At 45.4% G+C, this 19,079-nt stretch overlaps 1 pseudogene; it reads right to left on the reverse strand.

The window, feature by feature from the left end:
• Window positions 1-19,079, reverse strand: part of LOC147708453 (uncharacterized) — a 112,118-nt pseudogene that overhangs the window by 66,302 nt on the left and 26,737 nt on the right.

Raw genomic sequence — 19,079 nt, forward strand, 5'->3', positions numbered from 1 at the left:
TGATTCAGATTGTCCAAACAGAAATATGATTTCAATTATTATGTGAACATGAGGGCACTGCCATGTTCAGAGACCAGTTTGGTATTTCCTGTGTCTGTGTGCTTTGTGGTTCCTCTTAAATAAAAACGAAACCAAATGAGAAATGAATTCACATTTTCAGTTTAGACAAGCTCAAAATATTTTGACTGATATTTACTAAGATGAATAGTGAATTAAAATGATTATGCTGTCTGGTTTATTTTGTTTAAATAGCTTGATTATTTTGGACACTTTGGAGCCTTGCATCGTTTGTGGAGGAGGAACTGGCCTTTGGACCCCCTTATTGCTGTAACCTTCCTTGGGTGCGTTGACTGCTCGCCGGACCCGCTTCGCGGGTCCCGCATCGCAGCCTGAGGAGTGTGTTGCCTGATCCCAGTGTGGAGCGCTAGGGGCAAGAACTGCAGCAGGGCTGCGAGCAGCGTAGCAGGGACTCCGTATCCCAGAAGTCCCTGCATTGACAATTAGCATACCTGGTTCGCTCTCCCTGCTGCCACGCCCGCCGCCCACGAGCCCTGAAGAGGAGATGTGTTCCCAGCCCTTGTGGGACACTTTGGAGCCTTGCATCGTTTGTGGAGGAGGAGCTGGCCTTTGGACCCCCTTATTGCTGTAACCTTCCTTTTGTGCGTTGACTGCTCGCCGGACCCGCTTCGCGGGTCCCGCATCGCAGCCTGTGGAGGGTGTTGCCTGATCCTGGTGTGGAGCGCTAGGGGCAAGAACTGCAGCAGGGCTGCGAGCAGCGTAGCAGGGACTCCGTATCCCAGGAGTCCCTGCATTGACCATTAGCACACCTGGTCCGCTCTCCCTGCTGCCACGCCCCCGCCCACGAGCCCTGAAGAGGAGCGGCGTTCCCAGCCCTTGTGGGACACTTTGGAGCCTTGCATCGTTTGTGGAGGAGGAGCTGGCCTTTGGACCCCCTTATTGCTGTAACCTTCCTTGGGTGCTTTGACTGCTCACCGGACCCGCTTCGCGGGTCCCGCATTGCAGCCTGAGGAGGGTGTTGCCTGATTCCAGTGTGGAGCGCTAGGGACAAGAACTGCAGCAGGGCTGCGAGCAGCGTAGCAGGGACTCCGTATCCCTGGAGTCCCTGCATTGACCATTAGCACACCTGGTCCACTCTCCCTGCTGCCACGCCCCTCGCCCTCTCCCAACCCCATATAACAGGATTAGTATACCGCTGTGCGGGAGCGCACGGGAGCGTCCCGGGAGAAGCCCTGGACAAGGGCGGGCCGTCTGTGGCCATCAGGGGATGCAGGAGGCTGGGCTGGGCCCACTCTCTGTCATCTGTGAACTAGCATCACTCACTGGACAAGTCCTTGTAAGCTGGAGCGAACTGTTACACCCTGTAGCCTTGTTGATTGACATTAATATTAAGTTATCTCCTGTACTTAGAGTGGTCTAATTGCGGTTTACAGTGTTCCAACCTATCCCTTGTGCTATAAGGACCGCTAGCATGTCTTCAACCCCAACTACCTCCCCTTTGAATCCCTTCCCGTCCTCGGTTGGGGTTGCACCCCTTGGTTCTCTGGCATTGGTCCCTCCATCTCCACCGTTAACCGTGCCAGACCCAGGGGAAAAGCCCCAGGACTCACCATTGTCTCCCAGTTGTGTCAGGGTGGCAGGTACATTGGGTTTTGACTCCCAGACCGGGACCGAGCCACTGTCCGCAGTCTCAACCAACCTACCTACCCCCATGCCTACGGCTTCAATTATCCCATCAACTGACGAGGAACTTCCTGCTTCACAAGGTGTATCAAAGCATGCAGCATCTAAAAATCACCATACTAAAAGAAAAAGGAATACCAGCCCCCGAAAAGGTTATCACCCCAAACACCCCAGGAAAGTTAGGAAACTTGGTTTAGTGACGGGAACTTCCTATAAACCTAAAAGGGCTGGTCTAGGTGGGGCTCAAGCTGTTAAGGTTGGGACGCCCACTGGCGATCCACCATGTAACCCAAATGACACTCTGGCGATGGCGCCTGCCAATATTACTCCCCCAGACTCACCTTTACTCGTACAGATAGAGAAACTGATGAAAGCCCTACTGACCCCCATTTGTTGAACGAGTCAAAAGGTTAGCGGACCGTCTGGACAGTTTCGAACAAGCTACCTTAGACAACTTCTTCTCAACAAAATCCTTAATTAAAACACACTCTAGGACTGGGATCAATAACATAGGGGGGGGGGGCATGCGGTTACAACTACCTCTATCACTCTACAAGATTCTTCCAATACAAGGGGGTTGTCTAGCGGGGTACCTGCCCTAGAATCCCTTCCTTCTGCTGTTGTTACTGCCAAGGGGGGCCTTCGATCTTCAGGTCAATCCCAAAAGACTAACCCCCACCCCTTAGACCACTCCCGGGCAAACACATCCCAACCCAAGGAGCGCTTTGTTAGCGAGGCTATGGTCACCACTGTTAGATCTACACCTGGGAACCCTGGACCTAATAACCGTAATAACCGTAACCCCTTAGTCCAATCCACACTGACTTGTCCCGTCGTTCTCCCCTCTAGCCAGCTCGACCCAGTTCCTCCCAAAGTGCCCCGTAGAATTCCTCCCATGAATCTGCCTCCAGACTGTCATCCTTTTGTTGCCATCCTTACCAACATACCACCATTGTTGGTTGGGCAGCAAGAATCCTTCCAGATGCTAAAAAAATAAAACCATGCACTGGTTAAGGACTAATAGACCACTGCCCAGGGAAATCGATGGGTTGATTCATGGTGTCAGAAGGGTAGGCTGGGTAGGCAGTAGTCACAAGTGCTTTGAGGGGGACTGCGTGGTTGTTAACTTTAAGGATCCCAGGGTAGCTCAGTTGATTTCTAACCAGAATCTAGGCACTAGTAGTGCTGGCATTGGAGTAGTCGATCTGACCTTCTTCTACCTGAGAACAGTGGGCATTCATTTCGGTACTACCCCAGAAGTAAGTTGTTACCACAATTTTCCAACTTCTAGTTTTGACCCCTTTGCTGCATCTTACCACCAAACCCTATGGCCGTAGGACTGCTTCTCGGAGAATCTGAGGAAAGCAAGTTTGAATAGGGATGCAAGAGGTTTTTGGACCCTTTTAAGATCCAGAGAGAGGCCAGACAGCACACTGATGACGTGCAATATCCCCCCACAGAGCTGGGTTAACCACTTTTCATCCCTCTACCCTGTAAGCGACCCACCTATTAACAATGCACCTCCCACAGGAATTCTTACAACGGGATTAGAGATCGATCCTTTTACTAAAAGAGAGGTGCTGGACGCAATGAAAACCCTGGTTCCACTAAAAGCAGCAGGCCTGATGGGTTACCAGGTGATATAATACGGGCAAGCCCCAAGGAGTGGGGGACTCTCATATCCTCTCTGTTAAATGCCATCATACCTGAATCCTGGAAGGGGGCAGAGGTTGTCCCAATATACAAGAAGGGGTGTCGGGACAACCCTGCCAACTACCGGCCAATAAGTTTAATTGACTCCACCCAAAAACTGGCAGGGAAGGTGATATTGCGAAGGATGCTCGAATGGATGGACGACAACAACATTCTGTCGGACCTCCAAGCTGGGTTCCGATCTGGTACCGGGACCATCGAGCAGGCCTTCAGATTAACTCTTCTCCACTGGAAGGTGGTGGTGCTGGGAGGGGGTAGTCTATACCTGGCCTTCATAGACTTAAAAACCGCTTTCGATCTGGTTCCCAGAGAGAAACTATGGAAGGTCTTGGTGGACTTAGGGTTGCCCTCTTACATTCTCTCCCTGCTGTTAAAATTTCATGATGGCAATTTTGCACAGGTGCGTTGGGGCACGAAGGGCGAAAAAACAGAAAGAATTCCTGTAGGTAGGGGAGTCCGACAAGGATGTGTCCTGGCGCCCACTCTGTTTTCGCTCTATGTAAACGGAGTGGTTGAACATCTGCTTTGCACTCCCTCGGACGCTCCCTCCTTTGCAGGCAAACGGATCCCCACCCTGCTTTTTGCGGACGACACTCTCCTCATTTCAAAGTCCCCTATGGCTCTGCAAAGCCTTTTAAATAGCTTCCATGAGTTTTTCCTATCGAGAGGGTTAGTAATCAATACCGACAAAACTAAATTTCTGGTTATGAACCCACCTAGGAAACTTGGCAGACTCCTGACCCTGAACTCAGAGCCACTAGAGAGAGTTTCCGAGTTTGACTATTTGGGTATCCGCCTCAATGACTCCCTGTCCTGGAAAGCTCATATCTATAAAATGCTACTGGGTCACAAAAGGGTAGGAGGAGCCCTTCTTAAGAAACAATGCTCCTCATCTTGTAAACCCATTGCCCCAGTGGTGGATATATATAAAGCGAGAGGGGTCAGTGCCGCTTTATATGGGGCAGAGTTGTGGGGTACCTGCAACTTGGATCCAATAGTCAAATCAGAGAATATGTTTCTAAAAGTCCTGATGGCCCTGCCACGAAGCACTCGAACTGTGCCAGTGCTATTGGATCTAGGCTGTAGACCTATTGGGGATCAAGCCAAACTTTGCCCATTACTTCTTTGGACAAGGTTGTGGCGGGTGCCCGAATTAGCCTCCTATGCGGGGGCTCTGTCTGAGGTCATGGATAGGGCAGGGTGGTCTAGGATCAAATGGTTGAGGGATGTCAAAAGATTAATAACGGAGATAGGGTTACCTGATGCTTGGTCTACAAAATCTGCCCCACCTAAGGCCACTATTAAAAAATTGTATGGGAACTGGGTTTCTGCGAAATTACATCAAGACTCACGCCATTCCAATACAACAGTAGCTTTCGTGAGAATTAAGGATGTGGTGGCATACGAACCCTATCTAGACATTATCACCATCCCGTTTGACCGCACTCTGTATTTTAAGTTTCGTGTGGGGACCTTACCAGTAGGGGAGCTAGTTGCCCGCTGGAAGGGGCTTCAGCAACTCTCACCCTTTTGTGCATCATGCCCAACTCGCGTAGATTCAGTTGCCCATATTTTCTTTGAATGCCCGGACTATTGTGTCCCGCGTATCGGTTGGCTCAAACCACTTTGTAGATTGCTGGGCATTCGCCAATGTATAGTAGTAATGCGTATTTTAATGACTGACACAACCCCCGCAATTGTATGTGCTGTGTCAAAATTTTTGAAATGGGCTTGGTTGATTCGCAATAGAAGGCTTTCTGTTTCAATTTAATCCTTGTTTTAACTTATCTGTTAACAATTGTATCTGCTTTTATGTAATTGTGTATAATAGATTGTATGATATTTTTTATAAATTGTGTTTGTATTGCTTTTATGGTATTTGTATACCGAAATAAAGCCTATCAATCAATCAATCAATCGATTATTTTTTCTGTAAAAATTAAATTTCTGAGACCCGAATTAGTCCATTAGTCTGTTGGCAGATGGTGAGGCTTTTTCTGGCACTCATGACTAATTTCCAAATGAAAAAATCTTCTTTCCCAGTTTAGTCGAAGTCCATTGTAGACAAGCATGGCAAAGCCAATAGATCAGGCATTGGACGCCAGCCTTCTGGCAATTCTTGTTTTGTTTTGTCAGTCATGGTTTATGTAAACCTTTATTGTTTCAGAATATTCAGGGCCCAGATCAATCAAAAAAACAGGAAATTGTTTGCTACAGCACAACAAATGTTTTTGGGGTCTTAAAAACACACACATTCTTAGAATACTCCTTTGCACTGAAGGGCACTTCTTTGTGTGTCAATGTGTTCTTTCAGAGCGGGGGATTTGCTATAGTGAGGTCAGGCAATTGCTGAAGTGGGCTGACACATTGTCCCTTAATGCATGCTGGTGTGGATGGAAGAAAGATGTGATATGCTACTAAAATCAACAGGTCTTGGCTAACACAGACCTAAGAAAGTCAATCATTCTGGCATTGGCTGCAAGCCTCTTGCCTTAAAGAAAGAAAGAAAGAAAGAAAGAAAGAAAGAAAGAAAGAAAGAAAGAAAGAATGAAAGAAAGAAAGAAAGAAAGAAAGAAAGAATGAAAGAAAGAAAGAAATAAAAAGAAAGACGAGCATCACCTAATACAGACCATCTTCAAACAAACACAATCTGATCTGGTATACTGTGAGATAGTAATACTCAGAAAAACGAAATACTCCAGTAGGAATTTACAACAGCATTATCAGGAGATTGGATCTGATAAACATGGAATGTGGATCCACAAATAAACATAAAGGCAACACTAAAGTAAATATAAATTAAAACAAAATTGCCACTGAATGGAACTAGCTAGTGTGCAGATGTGTGCCCTGTGAGAGAGCAAAATGCAGTAACTTAAAGTGAGGCTAACCACTGGCTTAAGTAGCCTGCACCATTGCCTGTGCTTTATGCTGTAGTGGGTGGACGACACGGCACAACAGACTAGTGGATCAAAAGATCTTAGCCAATGCCAGACCTAAAAAGTTATATAGTGTCTGTCACATAGGGTCTTGGAGCCCTCTGGTTCCTGGCTGTCTCATATGACATGGAAGGGCAGGGAGCATGAAAACCAGCAGACTGTACAGATAGTATGTATGTATTTTCTACATGAAGAAGGAACAATGAAAGCTAGCTGCCCTAAAGTGACAGGAGGTGCTTTGTTTGTATGCATAAAGGGTATGTCTACAGTATGCCTTCTCTTGCCCAGGTATGTAGGACAACAGGGCCTGGGGAACCCACAAGAAATGTCTGAGTCTATGTAAATGCACACTGTGCTCGTTTAGATATCACAGCCCTGCTGCTCAATGAGGCAAACATGTAAAGCTTCCCAGTTCAAACGTATTCTTTATTTTTCTTTAAATAAAAAATCATAAACAACTGAATGTTTACTTATGTGAATTCTCAGCTCTACAAATGTCTGTTTCCAGCAAGATGACTTGTAGTGAGGCGACAGGCCCAACCCTACTTCACCAGACCTCTCTGACAGGCCAGTATTGAAGCGAGGAGACACTGTGAGACACAGTCTCAGGCTGCTCGGTGAGGTTGTGCTGGGGGTGGTTATTTTAGACCAGGAGTTACTGCCCCTTACCAAAGCCATCGGTGATGTCAGACCCAGCAGATGAAAATTAGCCTCCAGATAACCAGATTACCGGGAAAACGCCCTTTGCCCGGTTAGGCCAGTGCAGCCCTGGCAGTCCATCTTCTGAGTTTTGCACAGGTCCAGAAGTGATCTAATTTTGGGTTCAAGAATGCCACCTTTCATCCCCATTGCCAGCCTTTGTGTGGGCTGGCATCATCATGCCTACTTGCCTGCCCTTTCTGGGTTTGGCTCCTAAAGGTCTGGCATGAACATTCTAAAAAAGTAATTCCTACAAACGTATAGAGTCAGTCACACACCTACTAAATCATCCATTCAGTCATACACCCACTCATTCTTCAATACACCTTGGCCAATATATATATATATATAAAAGATTTAAAGTGTATAGAAAAACACAGTCACTGGATGACATCACCAGTGATGTCATTTGATATGTCATTTGACATGTCATCAGTGATGTCACTGACCACATCATGAGTGATGTAATATGTGATGTAATCAGGAGTGCATTGGGGGGTGTGAGTTATGGTTAGCTCAACTAACTATAATGGACAAATTTCTCTGGTTTTGTAAGAGTGAAATGTCCAACTAACTATAAAGTCCCTGAAACCTGTGTTTTTTTCAGTAAATTTCCATGTTTTTTAAATGCTAATTTCTAACTATAACGTCCCTGAAACCTTGTTTTTTTCAGTGAATTTTAAAGGTTTTTTAAATGCTAATTTCTAACCATAAAGTCCCTGAAACCTATGTTTTTTTCAGTGAATTTCTATGCTTTTTTAAATGCTTATATCTAACCATAACCTCCCTGAAACCTGTGGTTTTTTCAGTGAATTTCAAAGGTGTTTTAAATGCTAATTTCTAACTATAACATAACTGAAACCTATGTTTTTTTCAGTGAATTTCATTGGTTTTATAAATGCTAATTTAAAGTATAATGTTAAAAAACATTCTTAATTTTTTAATTGTTATAAAAATAGTTTGCATACCGATTGTGTACCTGTCTCGATGGGTCTGCAAATCCAAGCCGTCATATTGGTTAAGTCGTGTAGGATGCGCGTTTCGTAAGGGACGGGTGTGTAAATTTCCGCCCTGGGTAACATCACATACACAGTTCCGGGGGTCAGGCCGGGTGTGCGAATCCATCGCAAATCTTTAAGATTTAAAAGTATATTTATATAAGTTTAATATGTATATTATAGCAAGAGATTATTTAAACTAATTATAAAAACCATATATTTGTAACTGAAATAATGATAAATTATTGATAAATATATTTTTCGGAAGACGAGCCGGGCATGCAAATCCCATGTGACTTCAAAAGAAACAATTTGATTGGTTAAGAACATTTTCTGTCTAGAACTTGAAGGACCCCACCCATTCTTTTCATTCCTTCCAGAGCATTTTAGAGGATACACCTATTGTTTTCTGATCCTCTTTTTTGCCTTTTTTTTTGGTGTTTACTTCACTAATTTAAAAATGAAAGCTACAAATGATCCACAGTAAATTTCACCTGAAGAGGAAGAAAAAGAGCTGAAGGAACCAGTGAAAAAAGATACAAAAGTATTGTGTGGGCATTTTTCTCAATACCACCAGGAGAAAAAAAAAGTCAATGCCCGAAAATTTACCTGCACCGTTTGCAAGAATGTTTTGTCACGTGGTTCTGAAAAAAATACTCTTGCGGCACATCATTGATGCTGAAACACTTACAAACTATCCATCCTCGGCATCTCACAAGGGAGCAGCCTTAACGAGAGGAAGAAAAGAGAAGAATAAAGGCAACACTGCTGGACCAAGCACATAATCTGGTTCTAACACAACTAGCAGACCCAACGTAATTCCTGATTTTGGTAGGCTGGAGCAGCATTGCGTGAAATGTCGCAAAACTCTATGTTTTGGTGAGCAATCAGTGGATCCCATCCTGTTTATTGTTTGGAGCCACAATGTTAAATTTTTTTCTCTAATGCAGTGACATCCTAATTGCATGATTATTAGATCATTTTCGCTGTTTTTCTTTTCTTTTTTTTATTAAAAACACCAAAAAAAGTGAAAAAGAGTTTAAAAACCAAAAAAATATAAAAGAAAAAAATGGTTCTTGTCAGAACCGCCCACTTGTTTTTAGAAAAGAAAAATTTGTAAGTGTTGTATGAACTGTGGTAAGTGGAATTTATGGAGAGTATATTTGATTGAAGGAGTGCATGGGTAATGCCTGGGTGATTGCAAGAGTGCAGGACTAATGTCTGGGTGATTGCAGGAGTGCATAGTCAGTGCCTGAGGGTTTGCATGAGTGGAGATGTAAAGTGTGGGTGATTGGATGAGTGCATGCGTAATGCCTGAGTGATTGTATGATGGTAAGCGTAGTGCCTGGGTGATTGGAGTTGTGCATGGGTAGTGTATGGTGATTTTCTAAATGAATGGGTTATTCCTGCGTGATTGCATGACCACGGACGTAATCTGGGGGTGATTGGAGGAGTGCATGACTACTGCCTGAGTGATTAAATGAGTGCAACAGTAGTGCCTGGGTGATTGGAGTTGTGAAATGGTAGTGCATTGTGATTTTGTAAGTGCATGGGTTATGCCTGGGTGATTGCATGAGTGCAGAGGTAATGAGTGGGTGATTGAAGGAGAACATGGGTAATGCCTGATTGATTGCATGACTACAAGGGTAGTGCCTGGGTGATTGGAGTAGTGCAATGGTAGTGCATGAGTACCACCAGGCTGACTCTGTAAGTGTAGAGGTAATGTCTGGGTGATTGTAGGAGTGCATGGGTAATGCATGAGTGATTGCATGAATGTATGAGTAATGCCTTGGTGATTGCTTGAATGCATGGGTAGTGCCTGGCTGATTGGAATAGTGCATGGGTACTGCCTGATTGATAAAGAAACACATAGGTGACGCCTGAGTGATTGCATGAGAGCATTGATAGTGCCTCCGTGATTGCACAAGGGCAAGGGTAATATTTAAGTGACTGCAGGAGTGCAAGTGCACTGCCTAAATGATTAAAGAATTTCATAAGTAATGTCTGACTTATTTGCATGTGTGCATAGGTAGTGCATGGGTGATTGCAAGAGTGCAGCAGGACTAATGTCTGAGTGATAGCAGGTGTGCATAGCTAGTAATTGAGTGATTGTATTAGTGTAGAGGTAATGTGTGGGTGATTGGAGGAGTGCATTAGTAATGCCACAGTCATTACATGAGTGTAAGGGTAGTTCCTGGGTGATTGGAGGAGTGCAAGGGTAGTGTGTGGTGATTTAGTAGGTACATAAGTAATGCCAGACTGACTGTATGAGTGCAGAGGTAATATATGGGTGATTTCAGGAGTGTATGTGTAATGTCTGGGTTATTGCATGAGTGCATATGTAGTGCCGGCATGACTGCATGACAACAGGAGTAGTACATAACTAGTGCCTGGGTAATTGAATGACTGCAGGGGTAGTGCCTGAGTGATTGAAAGTGTGTATGGCTAATGACTGTGTGATTGTATGAGTGCAGGAGTCATGTCTGTGTGATTAAAGGAGTGCATGAGTAATGCCTTGGTACATGGAAGAGTGCATGGGTAGTGCCTGGCTGCATGTAGAACTGCCTGGGTAGTTTGTGGGTAATTGGAGGAGTGCATAAGTACTAGCACGGTAATTGCACAAGTGCATAAATAGTGCGTGATTGACTTGTAGACTGTATGGGTAGTGGTTGGTTAATTCCATGAGTGCACTAGAAGTGCCTGAGCGCATGTATGACTCCATGATCAGTGCCTGAGTGATTGAAATAGTGCATGGGTAATACCTGTCTGATTGCATAAATGCAGGAGTAATGTCTGGGTGAACAAAGGCGTGCATGGGAAGTGCCTGAGTGATTAGATGAGTGTATAGGTAGTGCCTTGGTGATTTTATAAGTGCTCAGGTAGTACCTGGGTGATTGGAGGAGCGTATGGATAGTACCTGGATGACAGGGGGAGTGCAAGAGTAGGGCTTGAGTGATTGTAGAAGTAAATAAGTAGTGTCTGGGTGATTGTATAACTTCATGGGCACTGTGTGAGTTATTGAAGGAGTACATAGATAATCCCTCAGTGATTGCATGAATGCAGGGGTAATATCTGGGTGAATGGAGGAGTGCATGGCAAGTGCCTGAGTGATTGGATGAGTGTATACATAGTGCCTTGGTGATTTTATAAGTGCATAGGTAGTGGCTGGATGATTAAAGGAGTACATGGATACTGCCTGGATGACTGGAAGAGTGGAAGGGTAGTACCTGTGTTATTCCATGAGTGCCTAAATGGTGTCTGGGTCATTGCATGACTGCATAGGTAGTGCTTGGTTGATTGTATGAGTGCTTCAGAAGTTCCTGAGCACATGTATGAGTGTATACACAGTGTCTTAGTGATTGATTGAAGTAGTGCATGACTAATGCCTGGGTGATTGCATGATTGTAGGAATAATGCCTGGGTGAATAATGGAGTACATGGGTAGTGCCTGAGTGATTAGATGAGAGCATAGGTAGTGCGTTGGTGATTTTATAAGTGCATAGTTAGTGTCTGGGTGATTGGAGGATTGAATAGATGGTGCCTGGATGACTGCAGGAGAGCAAGGGTAGTGCCTGGGTTATTGCATGAGTAGAGTACATAAGTAGTGCCTGGATGATTGCATACTGCATAGGTACTGCCTGACTGATTATATAAGTGCATAGGTAGTGTCTTGATTTTATAAGTGCATGGATAGTGACTGGGTGATTGGAGGAGTGCATGGATAGTGCCAGAATGACAGGAGGAGTGCAAAAGTAGTACCTGGAGTATTGCACAAGTGCATAAGTAGTGCCTGAGTGATTGTATATCTACATGTGCACTGCCTGAGTTATTAAAGGAATGCATGAATAATTCCTGGCTGATTGCATGAATGCAGGTGTAATCTCTAGGTGAATGGAGGAGTGCATGGGTAGCAGCTGAGTGATAAAATGAGTGTATAGGTAGTATCTTGATGATTTCATAAGAACATAGGAGTGTCTGAGTGATTAGAGGAGTGCATGATGGTCTGTGGATGACTGGGGAGTGCAAGGGTAGTGCCTGGGTTATTGCATGAGTGCATAGGTAGTACCTGGATGATTGTGTGACTGCAGGGGTAGTGCCTGAGTGATTAAAGTAGTGCATGGGCACTGCTTGAGTGATTAGATGAGTGTATAGGTAGTGCCTTGATGATTTTACAAGTACATGGGTAGTGGCTGGGTGATTGAAGGAGCACATGGATAGTGCAATGATGACTGGAGGAGTCCAAGAGTAGTGCCTGGATGATTGCACAAGTGCATAAGTAGTGCCTGGGTGATTGCATGATTGCAGGGGTAGTGCCTGAGTGATTGAAGGAGTGCATGGATAATGCCTTTGTGATTGTATAAGGGTAATGTCTGGGTGATTGAAGGAGTTCATGGGTAATTCCTGGGTGCATGGAAGAGTGCGAGGGTAATGCCTGCCTGCATGTAGGACTGCCTGGGTAGTTCCTACATGATTCAAGCAGTGCATACATAGTAGGAGGGTAATTGCATGAGTGAGGAGTAGTACCTGGATGATTGGAAGACTGCTATAGGTAGTGATTGGGTGATTGCATGAGTGCATAGGTAGTGTCTGAAATCTGCATGTTTTTATAAGTGTATGAATGCTGCCTAAGTAATTATATGAATAAAGCAGTAGTGTCTGTATTATTTGAAGACTGCATGTATAGAGACTGGCTGATTAAAAGACTACATGGATAGTACATGACTGGTTTCAGGAGTGCATAGCTAATGCCTGGGTGGATTGGGGAGTGAATCAGTAGTGCCTGGGTAAGTGAAAGAGTACAAATGTAGTGCCTGGGTGATATTATAAGTATATAGATTCAGACTAGGTGAATCCACAAATGCTTGGATAGTGCTTGGGTGATGGCAATAGTGTGATAATTGTGCCTAATTATACACAATAATGCATGGATAGTATTTGAATCAAGCGTTGGCATAGCCAGTTGGTCTCGCTTTTGGGACCTAATAAGTATTTAGTGATGCAGCACAATATCCTTGGTGCAATAACATCAACTGTTGCATGGCTAAAAACGTATAAGGTCCCAAAGGCTAGACCTAATGGCTATACCAATGCTTGTTTTAGAGGCCTGGCATGCAGTTTTAAATGTAGGATGGTAAGAAAGGTGCCAACTCGAGGGGCAAGGTCTAGAGAGAAATAAGATAGGAAGAGAGATGAGTTATAAAGAGATAGCACAAATAGAAAGGTGAAGCACAGAATGACAGGTCAGGTAAACAAAGTAGCGAGGCAGAGAGGCAGGTAGAGCTGTGCGATGAAAAATAGAAAGATATGAGAAGTAGAGAGAAAAGAGGTGCAGATGAGGTAGAGAGATGAGGCTAATACAGAGGAAGGGTGAGGGAGAAGTAGGGAATGGTGAAAGAGGGAGAGAGACAGAGGTAAGACAGATGTATTAAACAAGTGAGACATTGGAAGCAGAGAGTGTGAACTGGAACAGTGAAGGAGATAGAAAGAGAGCTGAAAGCAAAGGGAGTGATAGATGGAGTGGAAGAGGTAGAGAGGGTATTGTAGAGAGAAAGAAATAAAATAATGGGAAAGGTGAGGGAAAGAGGACATCAATAAAAAGAGAGACATAGAAGGCCATTAGGTGAGGTAAATTAAGAGGCTAGATAGTGTATGAGAGGTGGGGAAGGGAGAATGGTAAGGCAGAAAGAGGCATGCGAGAGGCAGAGAAAGGTAAGGTATAGATGGCAAAAATGATAGAAAGGGTAAGATAAAGAGAGATGAAATTAAGAGGGAGGTGAAGGCGAGACCTAAAAAGTTAGTCTTTTTTAGCTAGAACTAATGTGAGGCATGACATTTGCAAAACAAAAGTGAAAACCAAGGAGAAACCCCACCCCACAGTCACTCTCTGTGCACATGGATTTCCACAGAATCCCTTCAGTTTCCAGAAGTTAAATAAGATGTTGGCATATGTAGGCAAAGAAGTGGGAGGAAACAGGGCTGGATATGATGAACAACAAACGGGGCAGCGGTACGCAGGCAGGGAGGTGTGAGAATCAGAAATAAAACAATATGCAGTGAAAAGGTAAAGAGAAACAGCTTGCAGTTATGAATATATTTAAACATATAAGTCTTTTACAAGCAGAAAACGAACAACACAATGTCCAATCTGTGTTACCTCATCAATCTGATAAAATGTCATCTTCGAAAATTCAATTCCATCTCTGTTCTGATAATTAAAAAAATCAACAACTTTTCCCATTGCTCCATTCACTAACCTTTTTTTACATCAAAATTACGCCATAATTTTACCCGACAGTTTTCACATACATATAAAGTCTTTTCTAATCTGGCAGTCTTCGACACAGACTTTTCCAAAGAATTCAATTTTGAATGTAACTTCTCTGAGAGAAGAATAGTAACTCATTCGTGTCCATTTAATCAATGGCTTCCATTTTGAATAGGTGTAAATGATGAGCATTGGCATTCTTTTTTTCATGCAGTAAACCATGCTTTATCTGTTGTGTAGCCTGCTGATATATTTCTATTTGTTCAATATTTAGTTGTTCTTCCAGGTTTCCCAACTCCATAATATCCTGTTGCGCTTGTTGCATTGCCATTTCTACTTCATTCATAGCTATTGCTGCTTCATTTTCTAGAATTGGTTGCCCTAGTGGATCTTGACATAGTGGAGTAGAACTTTGACTATCTTGAGAACTGTCTCTAGTGATTTCAGCTGCAATACCAGTTTCTTGTTCAATCTATTCATTCAACATTTGTATTTTTTGGTATAAACTGTATTCAATGCTATCTTTATATGCATTAAAAGAATCTTCATAGCAGTCAAAATCTCCAAGTAATTCTATTTCGCTATGCCAAGGCTTGAAGAGTTGCAGAAGTAATTAAAAACTAATTTTATCTGGAGTATCACAACTGCGTTTTTTGTGATTAATAACATTTCCTTTGGCATGTTTTACCAAACATCCATCACATCCAATTACTGCATATTTTTCATCATTTATATTTTCTGTAACATTTCTCTAAAAGCTGTAATGTTGCAGTACTTCATAGAGACATACGTTTTCCAGATGTGGACTCATTTTGGAATAGTAAGTATTCAACATGTTTGTTTTTACAATATCTGTACTTTCCAGCTCATTCAAAGCTAAATATCCAATTTCATGTACAGATTTCAATACTCGATTTCGTGTTGCAGCAAGACCTAGACTTACCCACATGATTCCTCTTGACTTCAAATATAAACTTGCAGAGGTCAACCGAGCCAAACATTCATAGGAACCAATCTCTCAATGGGAAAGCATCTACAAGCCAAACCTGTGCAATTTGTTACTAAGAGTCTTCTCTTGTGAAATTTCTTCCCACATTTCTTTCAACTCCGTCTTTTCAGATTTGGTTATATATGATATAATGTAGCAAGCAATCAATCAATCAGCAGAATTTGTATAGCGCGCTACTCACCCGTTAGGGTCTCAAGGCGCTATGGGGGGTTCGCTACTGCTCGAACAGCCAGGTCTTGAGTTGTTTCCTGAAGGAGAGATGGTCCAGGGTCAGCCGTAGGTGAGTGGGGAGGGAGTTCCATGTTTTGGCTGCCAGGTAGGAGAAGGATCTTCCTCCGACGGTGGATTTGCGGATTCGTGGGATGGAGTCGAGGGCGAGGCTGGTGGATCGGAGCTGGCGGGTGGGTGTGTAGAATCTGAGGCGGCTGTTGAGGTACTTCGGACCCATGTCGTGGAGAGCCTTGTGTGCATGGGTGAGGAGTCTGAACTTGATCCTCTTGTTGACGGGGAGCCAGTGCAGGTTTTTCAGGTGGGCAGAGAAGTGGCTGTGGCAAGGGATTTCCAGGATGAGTCCTGCTAAGGCGTTCTGAATGCGTTGGAGTTTTTTCTGGAGTTTGGCTGTGGTTCCAGCGTAGAGGGTGTTCCCGTAGTCCAGACGGCTGGTGACGAGGGCCTAGGTGACCGTCTTCCTGGTTTCGGTCGGGATCCAACGGAAGATCTTTCGGAGCATGCGCAGGGTGTTGAAGCAGGATGACGAGACGGCGTTGACTTGCTTGGTCATCATGAGGGAGGAGTCCAGGATGAAGCCCAGGTTGCGTGCGTGGTCCGTTGGCTTGGGTGCAGTGCCCAGAGTAGGGGGCCACCAGGAGTCGTCCCAGGCGGAGGAGGAAGGTCCGAGGATGAGGACTTCCGTCTTGTCTGAGTTCAGTTTCAGACGGCTGATCTTCATCCATTCCGTGACGTCTTTCATTCCTTCCTAGAGGTTGGCTTTGGCGGTCGTTGGTGAGGGAGAGGATCAGCTGGGTGTTGTCGGCGTAGGAGATGATGTTGAGGTTGTTTTGTCATGCGATGGCTGCGAGAGGGCTCATGTAGATGTTGAAGAGGGTGGGGCTGAGTGAGGAACCTTGTGGAACACCGCAGATGACTTTGGAGGCCGTGGATCGGAACGGGGGGAGGCGGACTCTCTGGGTTCTTCCGTCGAGTAACGAGATGATCCACTCCAGGGCCGCTCCTTGGATTCCGGTGTTGCTGAGGCGCTGAATCAGGGTGCGGTGGCATACGGTGTCGAAGGCTGCTGAAAGGTCCAGGAGGATGAGGGCAGCTGTTTCCCCATTGTCGAGCAGGGACCTGATGTCGGCGGTGGCTGCGATGAGGGCGGTCTCGGTGCTGTGGTTTGCTCGGAACCCGGACTGAGAGGGGTCGAGGGATCCTTTGGTCTCGAGGAAGGTGGAGAGTTGTCTGTTGACGGTCTTCTCATTGACTTTGCCTGGAAAGGGGAGGAGCAAGATGGGGCAGAAGTTCTTCAGGTCCGTGGGTTCTGTGGTGGGTTTCTTCAGGAGGGCGCTCAACTCGGCGTGTTTCCAACTCTCTGGGAAGGTAGCGGATGCAAAGGAGCTGTTGATAATGTTCCGGAGTTGGAGTGCGATGATGGAGTCGGCTTTGTTGAAGATGTGGTGTGGGCAGGGGTCGGTAGGGGACACGGAGTGGATGGTGTTCATCAGGCGGGTGGTGTCTTCGGTGCTGACCGGGGTCCAGGTGCAAAGGGTGGTGGTGGGGGGTGCTGGTTCGGTGGTTGGGTCCATGGTCAGCATGCCGAAGCTGTTGTGTATGTCGGCGATCTTGCAGTGGAAGAACGAGGCGAGTGAGTCACAGAGGTCTTGCGAGGGGGTGATGTCGTTGTTGCAGGCGCTGGGGTTGGAGAGCTCTTTAATGATGCTGAAGAGTTCCTTGCTGTTGTGGGTGTTGTTGTCCAGTCGTTCTTTGAATGTTGTCTTCTTGGTGGTGCGGATCAGCTGGTGGTGTTTGCGGGTGGCGTTCTTGAGGGCGGTCATGTGTTCTGCTGTCTGGTCGTGGCGCCAGGATTTCTCGAGGGTGCGGCAGGTTTTCTTGGAGTTTTTGAGTTCGTTGGTAAACCACAAGGCTTTCCTGCTGCCGGGTCTGCTGGGAGGATTGTTCAGTGGTGCGAGTTTGTCGGATCAGTTGATGAGCCACTGTGTGAGGTTGTGGGCTGCTTCGTTGGGGTCTGTCGTGTTGGTGGGCGGGTTCTGGCTCAGGGCGGTGGTGAGCTGGTCAGCGGTGATCTTACTCCAGCTTCTGCGGGGAACCTGTTGCGGGTGGTGGTGGGTCGTGGTTCTCCTGAAGTTGAAGTGGATGCAGCTGTGGTCTGTCCAGTGTAGTTCGGTTGAGTGGCTGAAGGAGATGTGCTTGCTGGAGGAGAAGATGGGGTCGAGCGTGTGGCCGGCGTAGTGGGTGGGGGTGCTCACCAGTTGCTTGAGTCCGAGGTTGGCGAGGTTATCCAGAAGCAACAGCAATCGAATTATCTGCAACATATTGGATATTCATATTTGCATTCCACACCATCAAAATCACTGGATTGAAGTCATTAATATACTTTGAATCTTCACTTCTTTTTATATTGTAAGTATTCTTTGGAGATTTCCGAGTTATAGAATGCCTTACTGCTGACATGAAACTGTTGACTCTTCCTTTTCGAAATTACTGGACTTGGGGATCCAAAATGACATTTCGTATATAGGCATGGGCGGATTTTGCAGATCCACGATCCGCGGATTTTGCGGATTTGCGGATCTGCGGATTTGGGGCGGGGCTTCCATGCGAGTGCACATGCCTCTTGTGTGCATAAAAGGTCAGAGAAAGATCAGTTCAGCAGATGAAGAGAAAGACGGCCCTGGTCACAAGAACAGCACGGGTATTGTGCTCGTGAAATTCAAGGATGCAAAGGCCTCTATACAGCATCACAGCTGATTTTCCACAGTAGAGTTGGGAAAAAAGGCACACCTGTCCAGCCTCGACGACGCTCACGATTGTTTTTGGGCTAATGAATGAGTCACTGAATTTGAGCATCAACTAGTTTGAGCGACCATGTGTGTGTTACTATGCAATCGCCCCGAAGGGCGCAGGGGTCCCTTGAGTGAGCTGTCCATCATAGTGGGCGAATGGCGGGAAGACGGTGCAAACCGCAAGTGTGTGCGCGGGGCCAAACATGCGGGGCTTCCATGCGAGTTCACATGCCTCTTGTGTGCATAAAAGGTCAGAGAAAGATCAGTTCAGCAGATGAAGAGAAAAAGCTCCTGGTCACAGGAACAGCACAAGTATTGCGCTCGTGAAAGTGAAGGATGCAAAAGCCTCTATCCAGCATCACAGCTGATTTTCCACGGTACATTTGGGAAAAAAAAGACACCAGCCTGGCCTGTTGTAACTATTTTACGATGGCGCCGGCAAGCTGCCAGCGCCATCCTAAAATAGTTACTAAATTAGCTTCAACAGGAAGCTCTAATAGATAAAATCGAGCACCTGCTTTATTTTATCTATTAGAGCTTCCTGTTGAAGCTAACTTAGTAACTATTTTAGGATGGCGCTGGCAGCTTGCCGGCGCCATCGTAAAATAGTTACAATAGGCCAGGCTTCAACTTTTGCCCCAGGATCCGCCGCTCGCGGATTTGCGAATTCTCGGTAAATTCGCGGGAGTTCACAGTGGTGGGTGCATCCCACATTTTTAACATTGCGGCTGGCGG

Source organism: Lissotriton vulgaris, chromosome 6 (assembly GCF_964263255.1).
Source record: "Lissotriton vulgaris chromosome 6, aLisVul1.2, whole genome shotgun sequence".
Taxonomy (NCBI): domain Eukaryota; kingdom Metazoa; phylum Chordata; class Amphibia; order Caudata; family Salamandridae; genus Lissotriton; species Lissotriton vulgaris.